The sequence below is a fragment of the Nymphalis io genome, chromosome Z (assembly GCF_905147045.1).
Source record: "Nymphalis io chromosome Z, ilAglIoxx1.1, whole genome shotgun sequence".
Classification (NCBI taxonomy): Eukaryota; Metazoa; Arthropoda; class Insecta; order Lepidoptera; family Nymphalidae; genus Nymphalis; species Nymphalis io.
This window is the reverse complement of record NC_065918.1, coordinates 13,337,571-13,347,160: the sequence shown is the minus strand read 5'-3', so window position 1 is coordinate 13,347,160 and position 9,590 is coordinate 13,337,571.

Genomic DNA, 9,590 nt, shown 5'->3' with positions numbered 1-9,590 from the left:
ATACAACATATATGGAAGTAATTTATTTTTTTGTTTCATTGCAATCAGTTCATATAAATTTATATAGTTGTGATAGGTTAAATAAATTTTATCATAGATATATATATTAATGCCATCTATTTTTTTCGTAAACAACTATTGTTAAATGATAACAGTTTTTCCAAAAAAAAATAGATGGCACCACTATAAATGTGCTGTTGTTTTTAATATAATGTTGGCATAAAACAAATAAAGCAGTTTTATTTGTAATATATTTATAATATATTAATAAATAAGTAAAACATATTATATTTTATAACAAAGGTGATAAAATATTGTTCAATTTATTTTTCTATCATGTTTTTTATACCTAATGAAAATATCAATGAGGTATTTTAGTCTTTTGTAGTACCTAAATAATGTTCTCCTTTTAATAATAAGTAAGAAACGAATCGCTCCTGTTCCTTCAGAAACTTTTTATCGTTAAAAAAATTATTTTACCTATACAGGTTTTCTTATATTATTTCGTCTTTTGAATTCCGTATGATGCTTATGCGCTAACAGATGGCGCTGAGTGTTCAAATCGTGCTGAAAATACAATCTCTAACCTCACCATTTATTAAATATCTAACTAAATTTACTGTAAGAAATAAATTAAAATTAAAATTATTATCATATTTTTATATTATTTATATGTTGTGTTCAAATAAATATTTTATTTCATTATAATATTGTTCTAGATATCTACTGTAGAATTACATAGTTTTTATTCATCATCATTAAACGATTCAAATTTTGGGTGACATGGGCAGAATATTTTGCGCGTCAAATAGCGTAGATAGATACACGCCAGAAAAGAGAAAAGAAAAATATATCTCTAACTTCTTTTATATTAACCTAGAATTGTATGTTGTTAGTAGCTGGCGATTTATAAAAAAAAGAATCATTCTAATTTATACATTGTAAAGTCATTTACTAATTGCATCCCTCATATAAAGTTATTAAGGATTTGCTGATAAGCTCATAAAACTTAACAAATACACCTGCATAGTTATGTCATAAAATTAATACAATCTAGCTGACCTGATGACGGTGGGAGATTTCTTCAATAGCTGCTATTTAAGAAATTTCAGTTTCTCTAAATAATCATATAAAAATAAGATTTAAATTATTAACATTAAGAACTTAAAAAAATCTATGCAATTCAAATTTAAAAACATTGCTCCGTAGAATTTCAATTATGGTTCTCTGGTACATTCACGTTGACGTACAGAATGAATATTTTGAATTTTCTCAAAAGATTTTTTTAAGCGTCATCGATTTTACTGCTAAGGACGAGGCTAATTTTGTCAAACTGTTCTTTAAGTTTAATTAAGATGTTGACTATAAAGATAAATTGTATAAAAGATGAAAGCGTTCCTGGCTGAAGCACTTACAAGATCTACAAGATGTTGTGGGTTATTACCGTCTATCAGAGCCAGATTTAGAGAACTTGAGGCCCTGGGGCAACAAAGGAGTGGGGTACTTAATAATTTTTAAATTAAATTTACAATTGCTTTCATTCGGGTGTTTCAATAGTAAATAATTAATTGCGAAACAAATTTAATTCTTTTCACAAACATATGGATTTAGTAAAGTACAAGGTTTATATACATTTTACTATGTATATGTTGGTTTTTTTTTTAAATATCGTTTTTGGAGACCTTAGGGCTGTAGCTTCAGTTGCCCTCCCCTAAATCCAGCTAATCCGTCTATGCCCTTATCAAAGCTGTATGACAACATGCCATTGTATGCCTTGTCCTTATCTTTAACTTGTAAACAAATGTTCTGAAAAAGTGGAGTTGAGTTATATTTTATAACTAAATTGAATTAAATAAGCAAATTAATACGCAAGCACATTAGAAACAATAGCGGTTGAATGTCGTTAATGCAATAACAGCAAATAAAAATAATTTTAAATTCTTTCAGGATTCTAAATAGTCTTCCGTTAGCATATCGGGATTACAAGGGCGTCGTAGTCGTAGCACCAGTGCAGCATGACAGCGTGGAAAAAGCTTTATCAAAAACTATGGAGTTACAAACATTTTAACGGAATAATTCGAAAGAGGTAACTTTATGTCGATCTAAGAAAGAACGGAACGAAAATAATCATACTAAAACTAAATTAATACTGTTTAACTTTTCGAGTTAATTTAAATAGGACTAGATAATAGGATAACATATTACAAAATGTTATTGTCCTATCTAATATTTTAAATGCGAATGTCAATATCATCAAAGAAGATTTCATAGAACCGATCATCATGATATTTTGCAGACAAGTTGTCAGCGGTACAGAAAACGACTTAACCAAACATCTGCCCTCTGACGCGCGAAGCCACGGGCGGAAAAGAGTTATGATTTCTTTTTACTTTTCAATAATAGTACAATATCATAAATATAATAATAACACAGGCGACAAGACATACGGCCGGAGCGCCGAAAAATATTACGAAACATGCCACTGTTCAAGTGATAAAAAAATGTGATAAAAACATTATTGTAAAAATGTTTCGACTAACAGATTCCTCTTATGTAATATCAAATGTAGTTAGCTGAAACTTAATGGAATAGGAATCTCGTGTGTAATCAGGATTCTTGTTCCGAGTAAAACTGAAACAGTTCAGCATTCAGGCATGCGGTTAATATTTTGGTCGATACGGACTTGTATCACTATAAACGAATGTAATTTAAGAATAATTAAATATAATGAATATAAAAAAGATATTTGTTCTTTGATTTTCAATTACCATACTTAGTATTATAATTCATCTCGTGCTTTTGGGTGAAGGAAAACATCGTGAGGAAACCTGCATGTGTCTAATTTCATAAATTCTGCCACATGTGTATTCCACCAACCCGCACTGGAGCAGCGTGGTGGAATAAGCTCCAAACCTTCTCCTCAAAAAGGGAGAGGAGGCCTTAGCCCAGCAGTGGGACATTTACAGGCTGTTACTGTTATACTTAGTATATTTACCGTTTAGTATTACAAGGCTTCTCATATTTAAATATAACAAATATTAATAATAAATAATTATAATACATAAATATATTAGGTATAATTAATAAATGTTTTTATTTAACGCTTAATAATTTTATAACACTTATGTATTACAAGTCCAAAAAATAATGCAAACATTAGAATAACTAATATATTGAAATGAGCAAAAACATATCAAATTGTAACGGACATAGTTTCCCGGAATATTTAATTGCATTTATAGTTTAGAACTTACTCGACTGCAGAATAGTGCCTATACATAAATTACGTAAAACTGATTTTGACAGTTAGCGACTGCCATGTTGAATTTTATATGTAGATTGTGACATTTGGAATTCATCTACGAGACATGATTAGTAAAACGTATTATGCAATTAAAAAAAAAAAAATACTAACCTGTTTCTAAAGAATGACTAATTTTCCTTTCGTTGCGCTATTGATATTCTACAGCAAAAAGGGTAATACCTAGTATTTTTGCGTTCCGATTTGAAGGAAGACAGTATAACTACAGGCACAAGGGACATAACATCTTACTTCATAAGATCTTTGGTGCATTGGCTATGTAAGGAATAGTTAATATTTCTTACAGCGCCAATGTCTATGAGCGGTTGTGACCACTTACCATTAGGTGGTCCATATGCATGTCCGCCTAATTATTTAGACCTATGCAAATGCCAATGCTTTTTTCATGTTTTGTTTATATGTATGTTTATTGAAATATCTCTACAAGTCTGCAGTAGTGCGTAAATGAAGGCCAAGAGCAATTTTTATTTACAATAGACTGGTTCACTTGTATGAGTTGAACTAAAAATAACGTTTATTATTTCATTTTAAATAATTTAGGATGTTTATACTTATATACAAAAGATAGACTTACATGACTGGGTTTATTGCTCGCCCAAAGGATCGGAATTGCGGATTCAAAGGGAATATGCTGCTAGAATTCTTGTTACCATTCCATGCGGTCGAGATTTGTAAAGTATCTTTTGAATTGTGCTTTTTTTGTTTTATATGTTTGTTTATATTTTTGGCTTATTTTATTTAATAAAAAAATAGACGTGTATAATATATACGCGCATAATAAGCTAAGACATTTAAACATATATGAACCATACATTATTATAAAAACGCGTATACTGTATTCACAAATAAATTACTATAACTAATATAGTCGGGTAACAGAGGCATTAAATTTAAACTTTTTTCCATTCCTTGATTTACGATAATTTAGGTACGTCAAGCATTCGGGAAATAAAATCTAAAATGGATTGCATTTTTACGATCATAAGTGACGCTTTATAGCTTAGCTTGAGAAATGCGACAGTGTTTTTATTTATTTATATTAATAAACTTTAGAGCTGAGGCTATAAACTGTACGAACATTTCTCTAATTGTTGGCTATGGGTGATAACCATTTAGCATCAGGTGGTACATTTGACCATCCGCTCACCTTTTTATTTAAAATAAATAAAATGTAGGACTAACAATATAATTTCATGTAAGGCAGATTCACTTTCCTTATTATATAAAGTGTACGTGTGTTCCCTATAGCATAATCGTTACGTATGACAAACGTTCCATATCCTGACACCAGTGTGTGAAAAATACACTACATATATAAAATATTAACATCCTATAATGGTTGTTATTTCTTTTGCGAGAAAGCATTTTTTAGGATGCTCGAATTAATACCGTATTCTACTCGGAACAATATATTTTATTATGGATAGCATTGGTTTGCGATGTTCGTAATGCATCTAAATTTATTTCCATTGACTGTCAAATGATAGGTCGCATAGAAATGTTTTTTTTACGAAATTTGCAATAGTGTTCGTATATATTGATGGTTTAGGTGTTTACCTATATATGTATCTAACTAATAGGATAGAAAAATATTCCTTATTAATTGACTTTAGAAATATTTTATTTAAGGTAAAAACAAAACATGTTATTTATTTTACGATTCGTATAAAAACTTTTTAGTTCGGAGACGGACTAGATGGTTAAAGTCCATTTTAGTTTTTCATTCTAACTAAAAGGGAATTGTTATAATAAGAATTAAGTAAGAATGTCGTTCGAAATAAATTCGATCAGAAGCGAACAATCTTTTCAATTTGTTCCCGAGCTCCGTTTGTGATTGCGGGCAGATTCAACTGGGACCTGCATCTGATGCGAATGTAGGTGAAAAGTAACGAGCCCAACGTCGAAGGGGGAAATTGCGTTCGAGTTTTTTGCAAATAACTGATTTGGGCGGCAAAATCGTGTTTCAGTTTTTACTGTTTTTTTAAACAGTTGTGTTTTGATTCCTACAGAATGAAGGTTAATTAAACAATCTACCAATGTTACATAGAATAAAATAATATATTATATATTGTGTTTAAAAAAATTAAGAACTAATGCTGAAATAGAAACTTAACAATGTCTAATACTAATGAATTTGACATAAACCTTGAAATCTTAAACTAATAAAATTTTAACTCAACCCAAAAAAACGATCAAAATCGTGTTTATAAACATACATGTGGTATAGTATTTATACTCGGACGTACATAAAATTTATTAATACAGTCGAATTGAGAACCGCCTTCTACTTTTCAAGTTGGTAAAATTAAAACAAAAAGTGTTTTTAATCCAACTTTTTTACTCTGAAGGCATGCGAGTAAATTGCGCTACCAAATTGCTTAGTATTGAGAACCGTATCACAAACTTGGAATACCGTATTGTTCGTTTATTACTTTCCGTGCATACTCTCAAAACTCCACGTGAATACTAAACACAGGAAATAAAATTGAACACCCCTGGATAAACGCCAAATCATGTATACCTATATAAGGCATTTATGGTACAATTTATTATCAGTGATAAGTTGAAGACTGGTGTAGTAACTGCGAAACAATTTGATTGAATTTTAAGGTTCATTTTTGCGCAAATCTAATCAAAAATGAGTGCACGATCACTGGTTAGTTCCTTTGAATTTTATGTTTGAAAACTAGTTAAGGGTGGATGCGGAATTCACTTCAGCGGTTTATTCATTTGCTAAAGTGTGCCGTAATGTTATTTTAATGAAACGATGCCTTTGTAGTACACTAGATTGTAAATAAGAATCTTTGAGCATTTAAAAGTACATTCTTTTTGCAATTTAAAAATGACAGTGTGATAAATATTATACATTTACCAAAATAATATGTATATTAATAATATTGCTTAACCGATATCTGTTCGGTCGTGTCGGAATGTCGTCCAATTGTATCATGAGAGTGAATCTGTGTCTGACCACATATTTGTGCGCTATAATATTATCTCCACCGTAGCCGCAATTCGGTCATTAATATACTATTAATTTACTAACGCCAACGTCACGCAATAATTATTTTTATATAGTAATTAATTATTTCAGGTTTTATTAGGATGGCTTATTTTTGCTCAGATGTTTATTATAAAATGCGAAGACAGTGACCCGAAGACAACTGAGTCGCCTGCGAATCCAATGTGAGTAGCAATCATTTTCCTATTGTTTCACTTTGAAAAAGAAAATGTCGTATTGTGCGTTCTTTCTTTTCGTTTAAGCAGCTGAATGTGTATCTGTCTAATTTTCATACGGCTTTAACCAAATAGACGGAGTGTTTCATGAGGTAGGTTTAAGTGTATAATTCATTAAGTATATGGTATATTTTGTTTCAATTAGCTGAAATATGATGATGATTGGTGTCGGAAAAAATCATGCCGACTAGACTTTACTAGCGTGCGCCGCGTTAAACAATGAAGTTATACAAGTACGAATTACGATATAAACGTTTTAACCCTTATTCTAAACGTGCGACGACTCTCGACGGGCTGTGTAACTAGTTTCATCATAAACTTCATTTCAGAGACGAAAAAGACACAATTCTAAAAACTTTTATGCATGAATTTAAAAAAAAATTGTTTATTTTTTAAATATTATATTATCTTATTTGTGCTTACATTTTAATATATGTAACAATTCAATACGACGAAAGCAATACGATATAAAAATAGTGGTCGTAATACCGAACGTCTTACCCGTATGAGTATAAGACAGGACGTACAATAATAGTATTTGTCCAATCGTCAGGCAAATAGCCTTTATGCCTCGATATTCTCTGAAGTCGAATACCATCTTAGAATATTTCTATTCAATCACTTTTAGGTCAAAAATCTGAATAAATGCACTCCGTATGTATATTTATAAAACTTGAAGTACACTAGTATGTAGATTCTTAGATCTTTGTAGGTATGTATAAAATAATACGTGTTACGATTTTGTATTATATAAATTAAACATTATAGTTTTCACAAATATAGGTATAACATGTAAAATGAACATTTAAATAAAATAGGTGAACAATGTGACTTTTTCTATTATTGTAATTGTTTAGAAAATCATCAACAATGAATTAAACAACACTAAAATTATTTTTTTGACAACTCACACGCTTTTTTGACACCAACAGTTGTTAAAGATTAATCACATTTCCTATAATGAAAACATATATAATAACTGTATTAAAATAATAATATAATTAATTGTTGGTAAGTATTTGTTTAATAATAAATATCAATCTAGATTAAAATTATCAATGAATGATAGATCGAAAAATTGAGAAGTTTTTAATTTCCCAATCATGTGATGTGACACAATTTCATCGAAAGCTGTCTTTAAATATCAATTCTATTCTCTCTGCTTAAAAAGTGCTAATAATTGTCTATGATCTCTCATCTTGATATCTCCATGGCTGCGTATGAGCAAAGTCTATGTCAGTTAACTCAGTGTCAATGCATAAGTTATATATAGGTTATATTGGTGTATATATAAAGACCAAAGACAAATAATAACAGAAATACAGTTATGGATGGGAATTTAGTATTTCAAATTATATATGATATCACTTATCTGTTGCAGCGGGTATCAAAATGTGACGTTTGACAAGATGTCGATATTAGTTCAGAATTTGGCAAGTGGTCAAAACAGCTAGTAACAGTCCGACGTGAATTTGTTGAATTATATTTGTAATTGCAATTAACAGAAGCGATTTCAACAGAGATTTCTTTATTATTTTCTGACATTTTCCGGACATGTTTCGCGATAATGTTCAAGTTCGTTCTCAAAGAATAGCAGTACTGCTCTACTTATCTTGACTCAATAAGAACACAGTTCTCAAGATTATGAACGCCTCTTTTAAGCATATTTATTTTATTTATAACAGAAAAAAAATTAGTTTAATTAGTGGTACGTGGTTAGATAGACCTTCGCCGATAGACATTGTCTCTGAGATTTTATATCCCTTGTACATTTAATTGCAACGGCTCATCTATCTATATATAGTATTGTGTAATTAGAGTTATAATAATAGATTTATAGGTGGTATTTACTAGAACTGTAGGTAAAATACAATACAAATAGTAATTCCACTGTAAAACATTAAGTAATGTATTATATATTTAGCAAAGTAAATTGAAAATTAATATAGTTCGTTGTCTATTTGTTTAAGTTTTAAGTTTTTTAATATTTTGATTTCTAAAAAACTATTTCAGTGAGAGATCGTCCCACCATTATGAATCGCCTGCTTTCCAAGGATTTTGGAAGAAAAGGTTTATTTGGAGACCCCGCTGGGTGAAAACGTGGCAGGAGAAAAAAGTTTATGTTGCCGTTTGGAAAAGGATGTGGGGACCAGCTGAGGTCAAGGAATGGGTGCCAGTACCCAAACCACCCCCGGGATGGGTAAAAAATGTCCCTGGAACGCACTTTGTTCATGTTGGTCGGCCTCACTAACCTCTAAATTTCTAAGTTATAACATAATTTTTTAAATTATTACATTCTAAAACTAAGCTATCTCTGTAAATATAGACGTATAATAATAATAATAATATGTAAATTGTTAATTTAAATTAATTTTAACTATTAAGTTTTTAAATTGTTTTTAATTGTATGTCTATTTTATTGTTTGCTTATCTATCTTAAGCTTATTCATAATAAGTAAGTGAGTTTAATGTATGTTTGAATATGAAATATTTACTTAGCTTTGAATATTTTGTATCTGGGTTTGTCTCTGTTTCTCTTAATAATACCCTAATAAGATCTGCCATAAGGATATGAACTCAAAATCCCAGACATTTAAATTCTTCTCATCCTTCTGCAATTTTGTTTATTTTTTTGAAATTTATCCTTTCCTACTTCATTAATGGTCCCGACGGACTAGTTTAAATCAATTCCTTATGGGTGTAAAGTGAGATATGTGATTGTTTTAATCATATTAAAGGTTTGACTACAGCATTATTGTCGGTCGAGCACATTTTAGGGTAACAAATACAGATAGGTTACATATACTGATGCTGATTTACCGAAACTACAGCTCAAATTCAGTCTGTACAGCTCTTAGTTTTAGGCGAATTGCTTATCCGAATAGGAAATTTCACAGTAATCATTGATCACTCTAAACGCTTCGCTACTATTTGGTCTAGAGTCTAAACATATAATGTTAACTAGAAACCTTTTAGTTTGTATATGCAGCTAATTCCAACGGCAGGATGAGTAAAGATAAATAAATAACTT